Genomic DNA, 24,907 nt, shown 5'->3' with positions numbered 1-24,907 from the left:
CCTTTTCTTTCTTCCTCTCTATTCATTCTTTTTAGGTAAAAGGGAGGGGTGGATGGGAAAGAGGGGATATAGTAATATCATAGAAGTTAGAGACATGGACAAATAACAATAAGTTAGCAAATTTAATCTTAGACAAAATATTACACAGCTATATATTTCATTGATAGAAATCTTTGTAATTGATACACAGTTGAAGTTATAATCTTTACATTGGTATAGAATTTATTTGATACAAATTTAAGGTTTTCATTCATATAATTCCTTATTGATTTAAAATTGAGATTAATATTGTTACTTTCATATAGGCATTGTCCATGTTCAATACATTTAATAATACAAAGCTTAGACCTCAGCCCAATAAATACTATTATACACTGTTTTTAGTTGATTAAATAATACAAGTTAAGGGACAGATAGCAAACTTGTGGTTCTGAGTCAATTAGAAGGGTGTCTTTGATATACTTCAATTAAAAATGTCTAAGAGTCGTCAAGGCTTAACAGTTTAGAAATACTTTGTCTTCATAGATAATCTTCAAAAGTTTCAGAAGTTCACAGAGTATGAAATTTATGGATATTTCATTATTAAAGACCATTTGACTAGGGACCTATCTGTTTCTAACAGCACAACTACTTGAATTCTAAGAAGTTGAGCATCAATGGCATTGCTCCAATTGCAGTGAGACAGCCACTAGGCAAGAATTACTTCAATTCACATACAAATAAAATACTGTCCATAAAAAGGACAAATTATGCAGAATAGTTGACTGATAATCTTTGTCAATACAGGAGAATCAGCCATTCAAAATTCTGCATTACAAAGGTCTGTCAGAATCTTGGGCCAGAAGACTGAAGACTGATGCCCCAGTCTTTCCTGAGGAATGAGGGACTAACCAGTTGATCAGTGTTCTCTATAAATTGGCTAAGTTTTGGAAGCTATGTTTTGTTCTCATATTTTCAGGTAATATTAATCATTCTTAGATATCTGATGTGTTTGAAGACTGGTAGTCTCATGGCCATGCTCAGCTGTTTAGCATTAAGAAAGATAATACGGATTAGGAAGGGTGGTTTTCAGATGGCATACAATATAAAATGAGGATATAAGTCAGGTGTAACATTATAGTTTTTTAGGATAAATGGCATCATGCTTTATTTAATAGAGAAAATTGATGGACTGGATGTTCAGTGTATCTTATACTTCATAAATTGTAGAATGATAATAGTTGTACTCAATTTGTATTTGCAAAAAAGAGCCGTTTAGCTGAACAATAGGGGGAAAATGTTGGGGATTGCCCTGGAGCTTTTTGTATTTTCATGCTAATTCCACTTCCTTAAGAAAGGTTGCCCAGTCTTGTACTCATGACTCAGATGACTTCATCAGAACCTTCTCCCCATTTTAACTTGTAAAATAAAGTCAAGAGCCACTGATTGGGCAGGTGAAGGAATGGTGGAGCAGAAGATTTGGGGTGCGGGGAGAGAGACAGAGACAGAGACAGAGAGAAAGACAGAGAGAGACAGAGATATACAGAGGAGAGACAGAGAAAGACAGAGATATACAGAGAGAGACAGAGACAGAGGAGATAGGCAGTCATCAGGAAAGGACAAGTTGGAAGGAAGGTGGCCTGGAAAAATTGCAAGTTATAAGGAATCTCACAGCCAAGGGAAGTATAGTGGTAAATCTGTCCTATCTAGGCATGAGCTTGTATTCATACTAATCTAGTTGTGCTTTCTTTGCATGGCCTTATTTGGGTTGGAGAGTTTACTGCAACAAATAGAAAATAAAAGTCTATAACACCAGACAAAGTACATAACAGATATATATTATAAAAGTTGCTAATTAGTTAAAGTCTAAGGCTCCAAGTAGAGAGATTAACATATAGATGGTATAAAGATATAATGCTCTAGTATGTCTTCAAGGTACTCATATTCTTTCTAACATGGGCTTTATGGAAATTTTGGGTTAAAATCCTAGTTTGAAAAGTTGTTTACTTATTGGTATTGGTAATAATAAAAGGAATCAAATTATTTTTATGTATTATCCCAGTAAACGACATATGGCTTGATGATGCCAATGTCGGCTAGTGAGGGTTTATAGTTATTTTTTATATTTACCACAACAGAAATCTCAGGTTCTGTTGACATGGCCTACACAGGAATTTTGGGTTAATATCCTGTTAGGTCAGATTACAACAGCCTAAACAGGCTCATACACAATTTATTTTTTAGCGTACTTCTTTTTTTTAATTGTTTTAATTTCATAAAGGATGTGATTTTGAGTCCTATTAATCCTCTGGGAGAGACTATAAGAAACAAGATTTTCTGGTTACACACGAAAGAAGACAGTATTTTTGGAGAAAGGTCTTGTCTTTGTGTATTCCACAAGGGTGAATAGGCTCTGGACATGTTACAGAATTATATGGTTCAAATTTGTTTGATAGAGGCAGACCACATGAAAAACTAGATTCAAGATTAAAACAAAAAGTTATCTTGGTGATGCTAAAATTTTGTCTTGAGAATTATATTGAAGAATGACCTGATTGGATTCCCGATCTCAAAGACATTTCAGCTGGGTCCAGTCAAGACAGACACATCAGGATACAATATCCGTTCCATTTTCCCTATCCCCTACAACCCCATGAATAAGACAACAAACTAGCACAGTTTGAAAAGTTATTGAAGAGCCATCACTCTGATTCCCTGGATTTGGGGGGGGGTTGAAGGTGATTATTCCAAGATTGTATTTGAAGAATTTAGAAATTGTCATAATTTAACAGGAATGAAATATCTATATTGATTTGTACAGCCATAATCTCATTTGGTAACTGAGCTAAAGTCATATCTTTACTTTGGTATAGAACTTATCACAACTGGTTCACTTTTCAAAGCATCACAAATTTTTCACTTGTTATGTCTTTGAAGAGAGTAACTCACTAAAGATTCAAGCTGCCTCTTGCCACTTAGAGTGATACACATTTGTTAGAGCCTTACAATTTCTTCTGAATTGAGCTGATACTACTCATAAGAGTTTGGTATTTGCCTCCACTGGGCTGCCAGTTTTAATTTCTGTTTGATATTTTGGACTGTGTTGTTGATATCCTAACAACAAATATTGGAATCTCCCTGAAGAATTACTTCTGAATAGCTCTGCAACTTCTGTTTCCCATTATTCCATTCTATCCCCAACCTATGGTATGTAGGCTAGAAGGGAGGTTGAAGTGTTTAAAATCCCATGGGGGAGAGAGCTGAACAACAATAAGTGCAGACAATTCTGGGACAGCAGAACAGACCACCACTGCTGCCCACCTCTACCCACACTCCTAGCCCTCCTCCCAAAAAACTGCATAGTGTCTCAGGATACAGGAATACAGAAGCAGGCAGAAGCAAGAACCTGCTTCTTCTGGCCATCTCCCTGAACTAAAATGAACCATCACACAGCTCCCTGAACCCAAGTATAATAGGGGAGAAAGCTGGACACTCAGAAGTATGGAGAGCCCTGTGAACTCAGAGGAGACTATTCTCTGCTCACATTTTTGAACCAAGAGTAAATCCCCTAGTGCAATCTGTGCCTTCTGGGCACAAGGACCTAGGAACAGTCAGGGGCAGGACCCTTCAGGTTTCTACCTGTGCCAAGAGCTGAAAGTCAGTCTCCAGGAGCCCCTACATATTTGACAGCAGAGATCTCTGTTCCCAGATCCAGCTAAAGAAAACAGGTCTGAAGGAGTGCTGACACACAGGCCTACAGGAGGAACAATCCACTCTCATAGACAGCAAGGCAAGCTAACACCAGGGACAACTTGATGGCAAGAGGCAAGGGCAGGAAACTAAGCAACAGAAACCAAGATTACTTGGCATCATCAGGGCCAAGTTCTACCACCAAAGCTAACAATTGATATGAAACACACTGGAAAAGCAAGATTTGGTTTTAAAAATAACATGTTATAATGATGATGGGGGACTTTAGGAGGAAATACAAAATTCCCTTAAATAAATACAGGACAACAAAAGTAAACAAATAGAAGTCCTTAAAGAGAAATCACAAAAGTCCCTTAAAAATTACAGGAAAATACAACCAAACAGGTGAAGGGATTGAAAAAACCATCCAGGATTTAAAAAAGGAAATGGAAACAATAAAGGAATCACAAAGGGAGACAACCTGAGGGATAGAAAACCTAAGAAAGAGATCAGGAGTCATAGATGCAAGCATCACCAACAGGATACAAGAGATAGAAGAGAATCTCAGGGGTAGAAGATAGCATAGAAAGCATTGACACAACCATAAAATATAATTTCAAATGCAAAAAGTTCCAAGCCCAAAATATCCAGGACACAATGAGAAGATCAAACCTAAGGGCAATAGGTATAGAAGAGACTAACGATTCCCATATTAAAGGACCAATAAATATCTTCAACAAAATTAAAGAAGAAAATTTTCCTAACCTAAAGAAAGAGATGACCATAAATATATAAAAGCACACAGAACTCCAAATATATTGGGTCAGAAAAGAAATTGCTCCCATCACATAACAGTCAAAATATCAAATGCAAAAAACAAAGAAAGAATATTAACAGCAGTAATGGAAAAAGGTCAATTAATATATACAGGCAAACCTATAAGCATTAAACCAGGTTTCTCATCAATGACTATGAAAGCCAAAAGATGCTAGGTAGATGTCATACAGACCCTACGAGAACACAAATGTCATCCCAGTCTACTATATCCAGCAAAACCCTCAATTAACATAGATGGAGAAACCAATATATTTCATGAAAAAAACAAATTTACACAATATCTTGCTACAAGTCCAGCCCTACAAGGGATAATAGGTGGAAAAGTCCAACACACAGAGGAAAACTACACCCTAGAAAAAGCAAAAAAGTAATCACCTTGCAATGAAACCAAAAGAAGAGAGACACACAAAATAATTCTACCTCTAAGAATGAAAGTAACAGGAAGCAACAATTACTATTTCTTAATAAATCTCAACATCAATGAACTCAATTCCCCCCAAAAAAGATATAGAGTAACAGACTGAAAAGAGGACCCAGAATTTTGCTGCATACAGGAAACACACCTCAGAGACAATGACAGACACTATCTCAGTGTAAAAGACTAGAAAACAATTTTCCAAGCAAATGGTCCAAAGTGAAAAGCAGGAGTAGGCATTCTAATACTGAATAAAGTCCACCTTCAGTGAAAGGTCACCAAAAAGTAAAAGGAAGGACACTTCATATTCATCACAGAAAAATCCACCAAGATGAGGTCTCAATCCTAAATAGGTACGTTTCAGAGGCAAGAGCATCTACATTCATAAACAAAACCTTACTACAGCTCAAATCACACATTGTGCCTCACATAATAATAGTAGGAGATTTCAACACCCGACCCCCATCAATGGATGGATAATGGACACAGAAATTAAAGACATAGAGAAATTATCAGAAGTTATGAACAAAATGGACTGAACAGATATTTATATAGCATTTCAACCTAAAACAAAAGGGTATACCTTGTTCTCTGCACCTCATGGCACCTTGTATACAACTGACCATATAGTCTGTCACAAAACAGGCCTCAACAGATACAGGAAGATAGAAATATTCATGAGCATCCTATTAGATAACATGGAACAAGGGTGATCTTTAATAACAGCAATAAAGACAGAATGCCCACATATAAATGGAAGTTTGACAACACTCTACTCAATGGTTACTTGGTCAAGGAAGATATAAAGAAAGAAATTAAAGAGTTCTTAAAATTTAATGAAAAGGAAGATCCAACATACCAAAACTTATGGGACACAATGGAAGCAGAACAAAGAGGAAAACTCATAGGTCTGAGTGCCTGAAAAAAGAACGAGAGAGAGTATACATCAGCAGCTTGAAAGCACACATAAAAACTCTAGAGCAAAAAGAAGTAAATACACCCAAGAGGAAGAGAACACAGGAAATAATCAAACTCATAGCTAAAACCAACCAAGAAGAAACAAAAAGGACTATACAAAGAATTAAAAAAAAACAAAAAAAAAAAAAAAACAAAAAAAGCAACAGCTGGTTCTTTGAGAAAATCAATAAGATAGATAGATAAACCCTTAACGAGACTAACCAGAAAGCACAAAAGAGTATCCAAATTAAGAAAATTAGACTTGAAAAGAGAGAAACAAAAACAGAATCTGAGGAAATTCAAAAAATTATCAGATTCTATTGCAAATGCCTATAGTCAACAAAACTGGAAAATCTGTAGGAAATGGACAATTTTCTAGACAAATACCAGGTATCAAAGTTAAATCAGGAACAGATAAATCATCTAAACAACCCCATAACTCCTAAATAAATAGAAACAGTTATTAAAAGTATCCCAACAAAAGAGCCCTGGACCACATAGAAGACCTCATACCAGTATGGTCCAAACTATTCCACAAAATAAAAACAGAAGGAGCACTACCAAATTTCTTCTCTGAAACCACAGTTACACTTATACCTAAGCCACACAAGGACAGAACAAAGAAAGGGAATCTTCAGAATATCGAAGCAAAAATACTCAATAAAATTCATGAGAACCAAATCCATGAACACATCAAAATGATCATACATCATGATCAAGTAGACCTCATCCCAGGTGTGCAGGGATGGTTCAATATATGGAAATCCATCAACATAATCCACTGTATGAACAAACTCAAAGATAAAAACCACATAATCATTTCATTAGAAGGTGAGAAAGCATTTGGCAAAATTTAACAACCCTTCATGATAAAAGTACTGGAAAGATGAGGAAAGATTAGGCCCATATCTAACCATAGTAAAAGCAGTATACAGCAAAACAGTAGCTAGCATCAAACTAAATAAAGAGAAACTTGAAGCAATCCCACTAAAATCATGAAAAGGCTGCCCACTCTCTCCCTACTTAATTAATATAGTACTGAAAGTCCTAGCCAGAGAAATCAGAAAATGAAAAGAGGTAAAAGGGATACTAATTGGAAAGGAAGAAGTCAAAATATCACTATTTGCAGACGATATGACAGTATACTTAAGTGAGCTCAAAAGTTCAACCAGAGAACTACTAAACCTGAGAAAGAACTTCAGCAAAGTCAATGGATATAGAATTAACTCAAACAAATCAGTAGCCTTCCTCTTCTCAAAGGATAAATAGGCCGAGAAAGAAATTATTGAAATGATACCCTTCACAAAAGTCCCAGATAATATAAAATACCTTGGTGTGACTTTACCCAAGCAAGTGAAAGATCTGTATGACAAGAACTTTAAGTCTGAAGAAAGAAATTGAAGAAGATCTCAGAAGATGGAAAGATCTTTCATGCTTACAGATTAGCAGGATTAATATAGTTAAAATATGCATTTTGCCAAAAGCAATCTTCAGATTCAGTACAATCCGCATTAAAACTCCTACTCAATTCTTCCTAGAGAGAGAAAGAGCAATTTGCAAATTCATTTGGAATAACAAAAAAAAATCCAGGATAGGCAAAACTTTGCTCAAAAATAAAACAACTTCTGGGGGAATCACCATCCCTGACCTAGGAGTATTACAGAGCAATAATGATAAAAATACTTTTTGGTATTGTTACAGAGACAGGCAGATCTATCAGTTGAAAAGAATTGGAGATCATGAAATGAGCCCACACACCTATGATCACATGATATTTGACAAAGGACCTAAAATCATCCAATGAAAAAAAGATAGTATTTTCAACAAATGGTGCAGGTTTAACTGGAGTTCAGCATGTAGAAGAATGCAAATTGATTCTTTCTTATCACCCTCTACAAAGCTTATGTCCAAGTGGATCAAGGACCTCCACATCAAACCAGATATACGGAAAAATAATAGAAGAGTAATTGGGGAAGAATCTCGAACACATGGGCACATGGATAAATTTCCTGAAAAAATACCAATGGATTATGCTCTAAGATCAAGAATAGATAAATGAGACCTCATAAAACTGAAAAGCTTCTGAAACACAAAGGACCCTGTCATTAGGACAGAATTGCATCCAATAGATGTAAAAAATATCTTTAACAATCCTATATCTGATAGAGAGCTAATATTCAAAATATACAAAGAAGTCAAGAAGTTAGACTTCAGAGAGACAAATAACCATATTAAAAATGGGGTACAGAGCTAAACAAAAATTTCTCAGCTGTGGAATATCAAATGGCTGAGAAGTACCTAAAGAAATGCTCAACATTCTTAGTCATCATGGAAATGCAATTCAAAACAACCCTGAGATTCCACCTCACATCTGTCAGAATGGTTAAGATAAAAACTCAGAAGACAACAGATTTAGGGGTCATGTCCTTAAGAACAAGAACATTGAGGTCCCCTCCCCCAGTCCTGACACCGCCTGGACATGAAGGAACTGATCAAAAGTTCTCTGCACCCAAATCCCGTGGGAGGGAGAGTTAAACCTTCAAAGGGGCAGACATGCCTGGGAAGCCAGAAAAGACTACACTCTGCCCACATTTTTTACTCCAGCGGAAAACACCTAACACCATCTGGGACCCCAGTGCACTGGGACACAGGAAAAGGCAGTACAGGCCCTCCTGGTTGCTGCCCTCACAGAGAGCTCAAAAGCAGCCACCCCATGAGCAACTTGAGCTGCAGGATCACAGGTAAGACTAACTTTTCTATTCCAAGCGACCTGCCTGGTGGATTCAGGACACACCGAGGCAAAATTCCTCTGGGACTGGACACTTCCAGCTTTTAGCTGGAGCCCAAACCTCGCTGATCCCTGCCCACAGCTCCCTCCTCCCAAACCCCCTGGGACAGTGAGCTCACTGCCTGGATAAGTGGACACTCCTGAGACTGCAGAGAAGAGAGACCACCAATACTGTCCACACCTGCCCACATCCCTGGTCCAAGAGGAAACTGTATAAGGCCTCTGGGAACCAGAAGACAGGGGCACTGGAGCAGCAGGTCCCCATGGTCCAGACACCACCCGGATGTAAAGGGACCAATCAACAGTTCTCTGCACCCAAATCCTGTGGGAGGGAGAGCTAAACCTTCAGAGGGGCAGACATGCCTGGGAGGCGAGAAGAGACTATACTCTCCCCACATTTCTGACTCCCGAGGAAAACACCTAACACCATCTGGGACCCAGGTGCACAGGGGCACAGGACCTCCTGGTTGTGGGCCTCACAGAGAGCTCAAAAGCAGCCTCCCATGAGCAACTTGAGCCGCGGGACCAAAAGGTAAGACCAACTTTTCTGCTCCAAGCAACATGCCTGGTAGACTTAGGTCACAGTCCCACAGGAACAGCTGAAGACCAGTAGGCAGGAAAGACTACATGCCCAAGGAGCAGAACACTCTGTTTCCGTAACTGGCTGAAAGAAAACAAGAAAACAGGTCTACAGCACTCCTGACACACAGACCTATAGGAAGGTCTAGCCACTGTCAGAAATAGCAGAACAAGGTAACACCAGAGACAATCTGATGGTGAGAGGCAAGCACAGGAACCCAAGCAACAGAAACCAAGACTACATGGCATCATCAGAGCCCAATTCTCCCACCAAAGGAAACACGGAGTATCCAAACACACCAGAAAAGCAAGATCTAGATTTAAAATCGAATTTGATCATGATGCTGGAGGACTTCAATAAAGACATGAAGAATTCCCTTAGAGAAAAGCAGAAAAGCATAAATAAAGAGGTAGAAGCCTAAAGGGAGGAATGACAAATATCCCTGAAAGAATTCCAGGAAAACAAAATCAAACAGGTGAAGGTTTTAAAAATGGAAATAGAAGCAATAATTTCTCTGTTTTTCTGTAACAGAGAAACAACCCTGGATATAGAAAACCAAAGGAAGAGACAAGGAGCTGTAGATACAAGCATCACCAACAGAATACAAGAGAAAGAAGAGAGAATCTCAGGAACAGAAGATTCCATAGACATCACCAAAACAAAGGTCAAAGATAATGTAAAATGGAAAAAGCTACTGGTACAAAACATACAGGAAATCCAGGACTCAATGGGAAGATCAAACCTAAGGATAATATATATAGAAGAGAGTGAAGACTCCCAGCTCAAAGGACCAGTACATACCTTCAACAAAATGATAGAAGAAAACTTCCCTAACCTAAAGAAAGAGATGCCCATGAACATACAAGAAGCCTACAGAACTCCAAATAGACTGGACCAGAAAAGAAACTCCTCCCGTCTCATAACAGTCAAAACACCAAATACACAAAAAAAGAAAGAGTATTAAAAGCAACAAGGGAAAAAGGTCAAGTAACATATTAAGGCAGAGCTATCAGAATCACACGAGAAATCTCCCCAGAGACTATGAAAGACAGAAGATCCTGGACAGATGTCATACAGACCGTAAGAGAACCCAAATGCCAGCCCAGGTTACTGTTTTCCTGCAAAAATCTCCATTAACATAGATGGGGAAACCAAGTTATTCCATGGCAAAACCAAATTTACACAATACTTTTCTACAAGTCTAGCCCTACAAAGGTTAAGAGGTGGTAAACCCAGCATAAGGAGGAGAGCTACACCCTAGAAATAGCAAGAAACATCATCTTGGCAACAAAACAAAGAAAAGAAAAGCATATAAATATAATCTCAAATACAAATATGAATATAACAGGAAGCAATAATCACTATTCCTTAATATCTATCAAATTGAATGGATTCAACTCCCCAATAAAAAGACATAGATTAACAAACTGGATACCCAATGAGGACCCTGCATTCTGCTGCCTACAGGAAACACACCTCAGAAACAAAGACAGAAACTACCTCAAAGGGAAAGTCTGGAAAAGAGATTTCCAAGCAAATGGTCAGAAGAAGCAAGCTGGAGTAGCCATTCTAATATCAAATAAAATCAATTTTCAACTAAAAGTCTTCAAAAATGATAAGGAAGGTCACTTCATATTCATCAAAGGAAAAATCCATCAAGATGAACTCTCAATCCTAAATATCTATGCTCCAAATACAAGGGCACCTACATACATAAAAGAAACCTTACTAAAGCTCAAACACACATTGCACCTCCCACAATAATAGTAGGAGATTTCAACACCCCACTCTCATCAATGGACAGATAATGGAAACAGAAATTAAACAGACATAGACAGACTAAGAGAAGTCCTGAACCAAATGGACTTAACAGATACTTATAGAGCATTCTATCCTAAAACAAAAGGATATACATTCTTCTCACCACCTCATGGTACTTTCTCCAAAATTGACCATATAATTGGACATAAAACAGGCCTCAATAGATACAGAAGGATAGAAATAATCCCATGTGTTCTATCAGACCACCACAGGCTAAAGCTTGTCTTCAACAACAATAAGGGAAGAACGCCCACATATACATGGAAGTTGAACAACTTTCTACTCAATGATAACCTGGTCATGGAAGAAATAAAGGAAGTAATTAAATACTTCTTAGAATTTAATGAAAATGAAAGTATAATATACCCAAGCTTATGGGACACAATGAAAGCTATGCTAAGAGGAAAACTCATACTTCTGAGTGCCTAAAGAAAGAAACAGTAGAGAGCATATATCAGCAGCTTGACAGCTCTTGAACAAAAAGAAGCAAATACATGCAGGAGGAGAAGAAGGCAGGAAATAACCAAACTTACAGCAGAAATCAACCAAGTAGAAACAAAACGGACCATACAAAGAAAAGTTGGTCCTTTGAGAAAGTCAACAAGATAGATAAACCTTAGCCAAACTAACAAGAGGACACACAGAGTCTGTCCAAATTAACAAAATCAGAAATGAAAAGGGAGACATAACTACAGAAACAGAGGAAATTCAATAAATCATCAGATACTACTACAAAAGCATATATTCAAAAAAATTGAAAATCTGCAGGAAATGGACAATTTCCTATACAGATATCAGGTACCGAAGTTAAATCAGGAAGAGATAAACCATTTAAATAACCCCAAAACTCCTAAAGAAATACAAGCAGTCTTTAAATGTTTCCCAACCAAAAAAAAAAAAAAAGGTCCAGATGGGTTCAGTGCAGAATTCTATCAGACCTTCATAGAAGACCTCATACCAATACTCTCCAAACTATTCCACAAAACTGAAACAGATGGAGCGCTGCTGAATTCCTTCTGTGAAGGAACAATTACTCTTATACCTAAACCACACAAAGACCCAACAAAGAAAGAGAACTTCAGACCAATTTCCTTTATGAATATCAAAGCAAAGAGAGTCAATAAAATTCTGGCAAACCGAATCCAAGAACACATCAAAACAATCATCCACCATGATCAAGTAGGCTTCATCCCAGGCATACAGGGATGGTATAATATACGGAAAACCATCAACATAATCCATTATATAAACAAACTGAAAAAACAAAACCACATGATCATTTCATTAGATGCTGAGAAAGCACTTGACAAAATAAAACATGATGAAAGTCCTGGAAAGAATAGGTAATCAGGATCCATACCTAAACATACTAAAAGCCATATACAGCAAACCAATAGCTAACATTAAACTAAATGGAGAGAAATTTGAAGCAATCCCACTAAAATCAGGGACTAGACAAGTCTGACCACTCTCTCTCTCCACTTATTCAATATAGTTCTGGAAGTTCTAGCCAGAGCAATCAGACAACAAAAGGAGTTCAAGGGGATATAGGTTGGAAAAGAAGGAGTCAAAATATCACTACTTGCAGATGATGTGTTAGTATAATTAAGTGATCCAAAAAGTTCTACCAGAGAACTACTAAACCTGATGAACACCTTCAGCAAAGTGCCTGGGAATAAAATTAACTCAAATTAATCAGTAGCCTTCCTCTACACAAAAGAGAAACAACCAGAGAAGGAAATTAGGGAAACGACACATTTCATAATAATCCCAAATAATATAAAATACCTCGGTGTGACTTTAACCAAGCAAATAAAATATCAGTATAGTAAGAGCTTCAAGCCTCTGAAGAAAGAAGAAGAGTTGAAGAAGACCTCAGAAGATCGAAAGATCTCCCATGCTCATGGATTGACAGGATTAAAATAGTAAAAATGCCCATTTACCAAAAGTGATTTACAAATTCAATGCAATTCCCATCAAAATACCAATCCAATTCTTCAGAGAATTAAACAGAAAAATTTGCAAATTCATCTGGAATAACAAAAAAACCCAGGATAGCTAAAACTATCCTCAACAATAAAAGGATTTCTGTGGGAATCTCTGTCCCTTAACTCAAGCAGTATTATAGAGCAATAGTGATAAAAACTGCATGGTGGGCCTGGGGATTTAGCTCAGTGGTAGAGCGCTTACCTAGGAAGCGCAAGGCCCTGGGTTCGGTCCCCAGCTCCGAAAAGAAAAAAAAAGAACCAAAAAAAGAAAAAACTGCATGGTATTGGTACAGAGACAAACAGATAGACCAGTGGAATAGAATTGAATACCCAGAAATGAACCCACACACCTATAGTTACTTGATTTTTGACAAAGGATCCAAAACCATCCAATGGAAAACGATAACATTTTCAGAAAATGGTGCTGTTTCAACTGGAGGTCAGCATGTAGAAGAATGCATATCGATCCATGCTTATCACCCTGTACAAAGCTTAAGTCCAAGTGGATCAAGGACCTCCACATCAAACCAGATACACTCAAACTAATAGAAGAAAAAGTGGGGAAGACTCTCGAACACATGGGCAGTGGAGAAAATTTCCTGAACAAAACACCAATGGCTTAATTTAAGCTCTAAGATCAAGAATCAACAAATGGAAATCCATTAATCTGCAAAACTTCTGTAACACAAAGAACAGTGTTGTTAGGACAAAACAACAACCAAGAGATTGGGAAAAGTTCTTTACCAATCCTACAACAAATAGAGGGCTTATATCCAAAATATACAAAGAACTCGTGAAGATAGACGGCAGGGAGACAAATAACCCTATTAAAAATGGGGTTCAGAGCTAAACAAAGAATTCACAGCTGAGGAATGCTGAATGGCTGAGAACCACCTAAAGAAATGTTCAACATCTTTAGTCAGAAGGTAAATGCAAATCAAAACAACCCTGAGATTTCACCTCACACCAGTGAGAATGTCTGATATCAAAAATTCAGGTGACAGCAGATGCTGGCGAGGATGGGGAGAAAGACGAACACTCCTGCATTGTTGGTGGGATGGCAGACTGGTACAACCATTCTGGAAATCAGTCTGGAGGTTCCTCAGAAAATTGGACATTTAACCACCTGAGGATCCAGCTATACTTCTCTTGGGCATATACCCAAAAGATGCCCCAACATATAACAGATACACATGCTCCACTATGTTCTTAGCTGCCTTATTTATAATAGCCATAAGCTAGAAAGAACCCAGATGCCCTTCAACAGAGGAATGGATACAGAAAATGTGGTACATCTACACAATGGAATATTACTCAGCTATCAAAAACAATGACTTTATGAAATTCATAGGCAAATGGATGGAACTGGAAAATATCATCCTGAGTGAAGTAACCCAATCACAGAAATACACACATGGTATGCATTCATTGATAAGTGGCTATTAGCCCAAATGCTTGAATTACCCTAGATGCACAGAACACATGAAATTCAAGGTGGATGATCAAAATGCAAATGCTTCTCTCCTTCTTTAAAAGGGGAACAAGAATACCCTTGGCAGGGAATAGGGAGGCAAAGTTTAGAACAGAGGCAGAAGGAACACCCATTCAGAGTCTGCCCCACATGTGGCCCATATATATACAGCCACCAAACTAGATAAGATGGGTGAAGCAAAAAGTGCAGGCCGACAGGAACCGGATGTAAATCTCTCCTGAGAGACACACCCAGAATACAGCAAATACATAGGCGAATGCCAGCAGTAACCCACTAAACTGAGAACAGGACCCCCGTTGAAGGAATCAGAGAAAGAACTGGAAGAGCTTGAAGGGGCTTGAGACCCCTTGTGAACAACAATGTCAACCAACCAGAGCTTCTAGGGACTAAGCCACTACCCAAAGACTATACATGGACTGACCCTGAGCTCCAACCTCATAGGTAGCAATGAATAGCCTAGTAAGATCACCAGTGGAAGGGAAAGCCCTTGGTCCTGCCTAGACTGAAAACCTAGTGAATGTGATTGTTGTGGGGAGGGTGGTAATGGGGGAAGGATGGGGAGGTGAAGCCCATATAGAAGGGGAGGGTGAGAGTTTAGGGGGATGTTGGCCTGGAAACCGGGAAGGGGAATGACAATCAAAATGTAAATAAGAAATACTCAAGTTAATAAAGATAAAAAAGAACAAGAATATCAGGATATCAGAAAATAGATGCTAAAATATAATTGAATCATAACCATAAAATTAAAAGTAAGATTATCTGTAATTTATACTCTTTCTCTATAATTAAATTTAAGCAAATGACAAATCAAGGGAATCACTTTAGCTTTCTGAAAAAAAAAACTTTAAATTGCCTTTCTTAGGAAGTGTTTTAATACATACTCTTGAGTATTAAACAAAATCCGGCTGGAACATGGAATGCAGGCATCACTGGATGTACCAAACAAAAAGGAAAAATCAGGAGTGATGGAGAGATATGCTTTGTTCACTGTCAGTCCTTGGCACAGCCACAGAAACAGGATTACTAGGAAAAGTACAAAGTCTTGGAACTGACCATATTCCTGTACTTGAGGTCATCTTTGGGACTAACTGGGGCCTATGCAATGGGTCAGTAGGAAAAACTCTTGTTGCCAAGGCTGAGTTAATCCCCAGAAGCCCCTTAGAGAAAGACAAGTGACTTCTGAAAGCTGTAATCTGACATGCCTACAGCATCTGGACAAGTGCAACAATAATAAAAGAAATCATTGACAGTATGAAAAGCAAAGGAGCTTCTGGACAATCAGAACATACTTCTGGACATACTGCATGTAGGTTCATGCAGTATGTAGGACAGTTTTGCAATACCAATTTGATTTGATATAACAAATTATAGTTTAGGTATGCTTGCATCTTCCCCCTCTATGAATTAATTTATACATAAAACAAAGAATACTGAGTTACGATTACAGATCCAAATATAAATGTATTTTGTGGTTTTGCTTGGAGGTATACTCTTTTGAAAACCATTAGCTCATGAGGGTAGAGTCTTTATAAATGGAAATAGTACCATACAGAATATTTACTTCCTTCTGAAGATGCAGATGTGCTCTATAATTTGGGGAAAAATGCTCCCTCAGAACTGGTCCACACTGGTATGAGATCTCAAAAATCCCCTAGACTTCACAATTGTAAAAAGAAATTCCTTGTTTGACATCCATGCTTCTGTCACAGAACTCTGAGCTTAGATGGAAATCAGTCTTGATTCTCTAAGAATTCAAGTTTCTAATGTTTATGGTACAATGGTTTTGTGTGTGTGTGTGTGTGTGTGTGTGTGTGTGTGTGTGTGTGTGTGTGCATGTGTGTGTGTGTGTGAAACTATAGTAATACAAGTTTGTCACCATTCCCACCAGACAAAGCAAGAAATAAAAGCATACTGCTGTGTTCTCAACTGGTCAAAGCTAGATGAGCTGTTGCCTGCCTTTACTCCCAGCAATCTAGAGGCAAAGGCAGGTAGATATCTGTGAATCTGAGGTCACTCTGGTCTACCTCGTGAGTTATAGAACAACCAGGGTTACATAATGAGACCTTTCCTCAAAAAAAGAAAAGCAGGCAAAAAACCAAACAAACAAAAAACAAACCAACAACTCAGTACAATTTAGTTCCACGTGCAGCAATTTGTAGATTTCAAGGGTGCCTAGATGATGAAGACTCTGAATTCATGAATGATTTAATACCACTATTAAAAATGGCTTTGGGGACTAGGTTCCTTGTCTTCTTTACAATGTTCTGCATCTCTGGAGTGTACAGTAGACCTTGAACCTGAGGCCAGCTGACTGTTTCTTTGATGTCTCACTTTTCCAGAACTGTTAGCACAAATGTTTCTTCCTGATGAATCTTCCAGTATTCACCATTTATTACAGCAGCAAAAAGTGAATTAGCAAGATGCAGATACTATTTCTCTTTTTTTAATTTATGGTTATGGAAAACTGGCCATTTCCATTTTTTTCTTCTTTTTTATTAGATATATTTCTTTACTTACATTTCAAATGTTATTCCCTTTTGCGGTTTCCTGTCCATAAGCCCCCATCTCCTCCACCTCCCCCATGCAGGTATTCCCCCATCCATTCCCCTTATTGCCCCACCTAGTCTCCTACACTGGGGGTCCAACCTTGGCAGGACCAAGGGCTTCCCCTTCCACTGGTGCCCCAACAAGGCTACATATGTAGTTGGAGCACTGGGTGAGTCCATATAGTTTTTCTATTGTGGCTTAGTGCATGGAAGTTCTGGTTGGTTGTCATTGTTGTTCTTAGGGGTTGCAATCTCATTCAACTCTTTCAATCATTCCTTTAGTTCCCTCCAAGGGGATCCTGTTATCAATTCAGGTTATCCAGGAATTTTATCCTGTTATCAATGGTTTGCTGCTAGCATTGACCTCTGTATTGGACATGCTCAGGAGAGGTCTACATCCATTCCCTTTCAGCATGTATTTTTTAGCTTCATCAATCTTTTCTAGTTTTGGTGACTGCATATATCTGGGCCACACATGGGGCAGGCTGTGAATGGCAGTTCCTTCAGTCGCTCTAAACTTTGCTTCCATATCCCCTCCTAAGAATATTTTTCCCCTTTTAAGAAGGAGTGGGAGCATCTGCATTTTGGTCATCCTTCTTGAGTTTCCTGTGGTTTGTGGATTGCAAATTGGGTAATTTGAGTTTTTGGGATAATACCCACTTATCAATGAGTGCATACCAATAGTGTTTTTCTGGGATTGGGTTACCTCACTCAGGATGATATTTTCTAGTTCATTCAGTTTGCCTATGAATTTCATTAAGTCATTGTTTTTGATAGCTGATTAGTATTCCATTGTGTAGATGTACATTTTTTTAATCTATTACTCTGTTGAAGGGCATCTTGATTTTTTCCAGCTTCTGGCTATTATAAATAAGGCTGCTATAAACATAATGGAGCATGTGTCTTTGTTCTTCTATGTTGGAGCATCTTTTGGGTATATGCCCAGGAGAGGTATAGCTGGATCCTCAGGTAGTGGAATGTCCAGTTTTCTGAGGAACCTCCAAAAGTATTTCCCAAGAGATTGTACCAGCTTGCAATCCTACCAACAATGGAGGAGTGTTCCTCTTTCTCCACATCGTTGCCAGCATTTGCTGTCACCTGAATTTTTTATCTTAGCCATTCTCACTGGTGTGACGCAGAATCTCAGAGTTGTTTTGATTTGCATTTCCCTTATGACTCAGGATGTTGAACATTTCATTAGGTGCTTTTTGGCCATTCAATATTCCTCAGCTGAAAGTGCTTTGTTTAGCTCTGTAACCCATTTTAATAGTGTTATTTGGCTCTCTGGAGTCTAACTTTTGAGTTCTTTGTATATTTTGGATATTAGCCCTCTATCAGATGTAGGATTGGTAAAGATCTTTTCCCAGACTGTTGTTTGCCGTTTTGTCCCAATGACAGTGTCTTTTGCCTTACAGAAGCTTTGCAGTTTTATGAGGCCACATTTGTCAAATCTTGACCTTGGAGCATAAGCCGTTGGTGTTTTGTTCAGGAAATTTTCCCCAGTGCCCATGTGTTTGGGACTCTTCCCCATATTTTTTATTCTATTAGTTTGAGTGTATCTGGTTTGATGTGGAGGTCCTTGATCCACTTGGACTTGGTTGATAACACTCATCAAGGATAATATATGCAAGCCATGGAAGATAAATTTGAGTTTAATAAGAAGATAGGAGGTTGGTAAAATTTTACTGGAAAGCTAATGATAATATTTAATTTTGGGAAGACTAAACATGTGGGAGGGAGAGCTGAATACTGTTTCTAAAAGACATAGCCTAAGACATGTTGCAAAACAGATATGATTATAAATTCATAATGCTATCTCCTGAGCACTAGAGCTAAGGGCTTCTGTTCACCAACTGATCGTCTTCTGTGTCAGGAATCACATCTGACCACACTAGGGAACTGTCAGGCCTACTGTCTACCATATACCTGATCCACTGATGCTTACAGTGGGCTTGTGGATCAACTCAGCTTATGACTAGTCAATGAGACTTGGGTAAGTGAATCTCATCACCAGAAAGTTGGTCAAATACCTATGTTGTTGTTGCAAGGAAAATGAGCCTATGAGTGCATTCCTCATATTGGGAAGGAATGAGTCATGGCATCGGTTTCTTTTCCAGATCTATAATTCATGTGGGACAAGTACTTATATATTGGTAGAACAATTTTGAGAATATAATGAAATGATTGCATTGATACCATATTGATTTTATTTTTAAACCTCTTGAATTCAATTCGTCAGGAATTTGGTTGGTTCTATTATCAAAGTACTGTATCATATAGAAAATGAATCTCATTCAGTGGCTACACTGCCCCCACAACATCCTAACTATTGTCATTATCCCTAAATTACAGCAACTACTTCCCAGTTGCTCTTGCTGCTCAATATCTTTTCCATGTCACAGAAGAGTTAAACTCAGCAGCTTGTGAGAGCATTTCAAGCTACAGAAAAAAAATTCAATCATGTCTCTACTTAAAGCCATGCCTAGACTACACACATGAGACTAAGTAAAGCCAGAGGCCTTCCAAGGGCCTATCTGATATACCATTATTTTCTCCTGTGATCTTATTTTTCCTCTTCCTCCTCCTCCTCCTCTTACTCCTCCTCCTCTTCCTCTTCCTTATCTTCTTCCCCCTTCTTTCTCTTCCTCATCCTCTCCCCCTCTTCCTCCTCTTCCTCTTCCACATTCTCTTCCTCCTCTTGCTCCTGTTTCTCATCCTCCTTCTCCTCTTCCTCCCCCTCCTCCTCCTCCCTTCTTTTTCCTTCTACTTCTTCTCCTAGTCTTATCCCTAGTTCTTACTGTGGCCTCCTGTCCATTTTCCATGGGCATCTGACTCCTGATCTTGCCTTCATTCCTTAGCAGTACTTGTTTGTCTTGGGGAAGAAACACTTTCTCAGGATCCTGCATAGCCAACTCTATCATATCTTCACAAGCCTATGTTTTAAAGCTCTCTGCCCATTTCTACTTTTGTTATAGTTTCCTACAGTTATCTAATAATGTTGTAATTGCTATATGTAGTACTATAGATGATTCACTTAATTATCATAACTGAGAGAAAAAATTTTGGCTATCATAGAGTATGTATGTATGTATGTATGTATGTATGGAAGAATATGTTCTGAACATTACATTATATACATGTTAATATTTTCATGTATAACTGTAACTTGATTCATTACTCTAGAACTTATTGGTTTTGAATCTAGAAATACTTTAAGAAACAGTTCCCAGTTCTTTCTTTGAAATTCACAAGCTTATCAAACTTATGATGAGTAATGGCATTTTTGGCAATAAATGTGTAATAATGCTATTTCCACTCTATCATGCTGAAGCACATTGCCCTAATTACCCTCTAGTGACTTGCGAACTATGTCTATGACCTGGTTATAATCCATGACTCAGTGACTATGGTGAATTACAGCTGACTGACTGGTGGAACATTCTTGAGGGTGTGTTGTCTTCCTAGTTAATGAACTGTATTGCCTCCTGCCTCAGGGAAGCAAGTGTGATCACACCCACACCTCCCTCACCATTTTGCTGTCATTTGGATGAATAGACTTAGGGCAGAGATACCTACACTATTTAAAACTAGAATATGTTATATGCATTTTGCTAAGAAGGAAAATAGTATTTGCTCCTTTAACAATTTTGACACCCCATAGATTCAGTAATGGTGTCGGGTCTTTGGTCCTCCTTTTGAGCTGGATTCCACTTTGGGCCTATCACTAGACCTTTTTTTTCTCAGGCTTTTCTCCATTTACCTCCATGCATTTCTTTCAGACAGGAAGAATTTTGGGTCAGAGCTTCATATGTGGAGTAGAAACTCCATCTCTCACTTGATGCACTGCCTTTCTGCTGGAGATAAATTCAATAAATTCCCTCTCCCAACTGTATGAGCTTTCTTCTAGCCCCTGCCCCTTTGAGGGCTGAGAGTCTCTCAAATCCCAGGTATCTGGTAAATTATAGAGAGTCCTTCAAGCCTCGTTCCTCCTGAGGTCGCCTGTTTCAATTCTTTCTGCTGACCATCAGGGATTCAGTTGTTTTTTTCCCCACCCAATACCAGATCATGTTCCCCTCTTCCCCCACAACCATTCTCTTTCCCTTCCCTGTCCCTCCCTCCCACTCACCCTTTGGTTGGTTTATTTTCCCTCTCAAGTGGAACTGAGGCATCTTCACTTGGTCCTTCAGCTTGTTGAACTTTTTAATTTCCATGGACTGTATCTTGGTAAATATGTACTTTTTGGGTAATATCCACTTATTAATGAGAAAATATTGTAAATATCCTTCTGGGTCTGAATTACTTCACTAAGAATGACATTTTCTAGTTCCACCCATTTGCCTGCAAAATTTAGGATGTCCTAATTCTTTTAGCAATAATCGCGCCTCGGATAAGCCTCATTGGCTATGATACTGCCACTGCGCAAAGCTAGGATGTCCTAATTCTTAATAGTTGAGTAGTATTCCATTGTGTAAATGAAACCACATTTTCTGTATCTACTATTCTGTCATGGGAAATCTGGGTTGTTTCTAGCTTCTGGTTATCACAAATAAGGCAATTATGAACATAGTGGGACATGTTTCCCTGTGGCATGGTTGTCATCTTTGAGATATATTACCAAGAGGGATATTACTGGGTCTTTATGTAAGTCTATTTCCAATTTTCTGAGGAACATACAAATTGATTTCAAGATTGATTGTACCAGTTTGCAATCCCACCAGCAATGGAAGAGAGTTCCTCTTTCTTCATATCCTCACCAACATTTGTTGTTACCTGAAGTTTTGATCTTAGCCATTCTGACTGGTGTAAGATGAAATCTTAGGGTCATTTTTATTTGCATTTCTCTCATAATGAAAGACTAAACATTTCTTTAGGTGCTTCTCAGCCATTCAAGATTCATCTATTGCGAATTCTTGGTTTAGTTGTATACCCCATTTCTTGATTCTCTTCCTTTTTTTTCATGGTAAGCTTCTTGAGTTTTTTATATATTTTTGATATTAGCTCTCTATTGGATGAAGGGTTAGAGAAGATTTTTCCCAATCTGTAGGATGCTAATTTGTTGTATTGACTATGTCATTTGCCTTGCAGAAGCTTTCCAGTTTTTTGAGGTCACATTTATCAATTCTTGATCTTAGAGCTTCAACCATTGGAGATCTGTTAAGGAAATTTCTTCTTGTGCCAATGATGTCAAGGCTCTCTCCCACTTTCTCTTCTATTATATTCAGTGAATCTCATTTCATGTTCAGGTCCTTGATCCAACTTTGTGCACGTTGACATATAAGTGTCTATTTTAATTTTCTACATATAGACATCCAGTTAGACCAGCCCCATTCAATGCATATGCTTTCTTTTTTCCATTGCATATTTTTGGCTTCTTTGTCAAAGATCAAGTGTGTGTAATTGTATGATTTTACATCTGGGCCTTCATTTCTAATCCATTGATGAACCCATCTCTATCTGTACCTATGCCATGCAGTATTTATCACTATTGTTCTGTAGTAGAGCTTGAAAACAGGGATGGTGATAGACCCAGCTGTTCTTTTATTTTAAGACATTTTTCCTCTGTTCTGTGTTTTTTGCCTTTTCAGATCAATTTGAGAATTGATCTTTCCATGTCTTTGAAGACATCAGTTGAGATTTTGATGCAGATTGCACTGAATATGTAGATTGACTTTGGTAGTATGGCCATTTTTACTATTTTAATTTTGCCAATCTATGAGCTTGGGAAATCTCTCTATTTTCTGATATCTACTTTGAATTCTTTCTTGAGAGACTTGACATTCTTATCATAAATATCTTCCACATGTTGGTTTGAGTTATCCCAATATATTTTATATTCTCTGTGGCTATTGTGAAGGGAATTGTTTACCTAATTTCTTTCTCAGCCTGTTTATCATTTGTATAAAGGAAGGCTACTTATTTATTTGAGTTAATTTTATATCTGGCCACTTTGCTGAATTGTTTATCAGCTGGAGAATTTCTTGGGTAGAATTTTTCAAGTCACTTATGTATACCATACTATCATCTGCAAACAGTGTTACCTTTAGTTCTTTTTGCCAATTTGTATCCCTTTGATCTCTTTTTGTTGTCTTATTTTTCTAGCTAGCACTTTGAGCAATATATTGAATAGATATGGGGAGAGTGAAATCCTAGTCTTGTTCCACATGTTAGTTGGATTGCTTCAAGTATATCTCAATTTAATTTGATAATGACTTTTGGTTTGCAGTAAATTACTTCTATTATGTTTAGTTACTGGCCTTGAATTTCTGATCTCTCAAATACTTTTAACATAAAAGGATTTCATATTTTGTCAAATGCTTTTTCTGCATGTAAAGAAATGATCATGTGTTTTTTCTTTGAGTTTGTTTATATAATATATTATGTTAATGGATTTCCATATATAGAACCAACCTTGCATCCATGAGATGGAGACTACCTGATTTTGGTGAATGATGGTTTTGATGTATTCTTGGATTCTGTTTACGAGAATTTATTGAAGACTTTGCATCAATATTCTTAAGCAAGATTGGTCTGAAATTCTCTCTTTTTTTAATAGTCCTTGTGTAGTTTAGCTATCAGACTAATTGTGGCTTCATAGAATTACTTAGTTTCTATAACTTCTGTTTCTATTTTATGGAAGAGTTTGAAGAATATTGGTATCAGGTCTTCTTTGAAGGTTTGGTAGAATTCTGAACTAATTCCATCTGGCCCTGGGCTTTTGTTTGTTTGTTTGTTTGGGAGGTTTACAATGACTTCTTATTTCCGTATGGGACATGAGCCTGTTTAGAAAGCTTATCTGTTCCTGATATAACTTTGTTCTATGGTATCTGTCTAGAAAACCATTCATTTTATCTAGATTTTTCTGTTTTGGTGAGTATAGGTTTTGTAGTAGAATCTGATGACCCTTTGAATTCCCTCCATTTCTGTAGTTATGTCTCCCTTTTAATTTCTGATTTTGTTAGTTTAGATACTTCATCTGGGTCCTTTAGTTTGGCTAGCGGTTTATTTATGTTTTTTGATTCTCTCAAATAACCGCTCCTGGTTTTCCTGATTCTTTGTCGTGTTATCTTTATTTTTATTTGGTTGATTTCATCCCTGAGTTTGTCCATTTCCTGCTTTCTACTCCTCTTGGTTGAGTTTGCTTCTCTCATTTTTTTTTTTTGAGCTCTCGGGTATGCTGTTAAGTTGCTAGTGTAAGATCTCTCTGGCTTCCTTACCAGTGCACTTAGTGCTATGAATTTTCCTCTTAGCATTGTGCTCATTATGTCCAACAAGTTTGGGTATGATGTGTCAAAATTGTTATTAATTCTAGGGAATTTTTAATTTCTTTCATTTCATCCTAGACCAAATTATCATTGAGTAGAGAGCTGTCCAGATTGCACATGTATGTGGGCTTTCTATTTCTTTTGCTGTTATTGAATACCAACTTTAGGATATGGTGGTCTGATAGGATGCATGTGATTATCTCAATTTTCTTGTATCAGTAAAGGGTTGCTTTGAGACCAATTATATGGTCAATTTTGGTGAAGATACCATGAGGCACTGAAAAGAAGGTGCACTCCCCCATTCCAGGGTGCAATATTCTGCAGGTATTTGTCAATGCGACTTGGCCTACAACATCTCTTAGTTTCACTGTGTCTCTTTTCAGTCTTTGTCTCAATGACCCATCCACTGTTGAGACTGGGGTGCTGAAGACCTCCACTACTACCATACGGGTTTCAACTCATGTTTTGGGCTCTACCAAAGTTTCCTCTATGAATGTGGGTGCCCTGGCACATGGGACATAGATGTTCAGAATCGAGACTTTCTCCTGGTGG

General features: G+C 37.9%; 1 pseudogene; it reads right to left on the bottom strand.

Moving 5' to 3' along the window:
* Window positions 1-21,453: 21,453 nt before the first annotated feature.
* Window positions 21,454-21,520, bottom strand: LOC120100118 (U4 spliceosomal RNA; annotated as a pseudogene).
* Window positions 21,521-24,907: the final 3,387 nt, after the last annotated feature.

This window comes from Rattus norvegicus, chromosome 1, assembly GCF_036323735.1.
Source record: "Rattus norvegicus strain BN/NHsdMcwi chromosome 1, GRCr8, whole genome shotgun sequence".
Classification (NCBI taxonomy): domain Eukaryota; kingdom Metazoa; phylum Chordata; class Mammalia; order Rodentia; family Muridae; genus Rattus; species Rattus norvegicus.
This window is presented reverse-complemented; position numbering and strand designations above follow the sequence as displayed.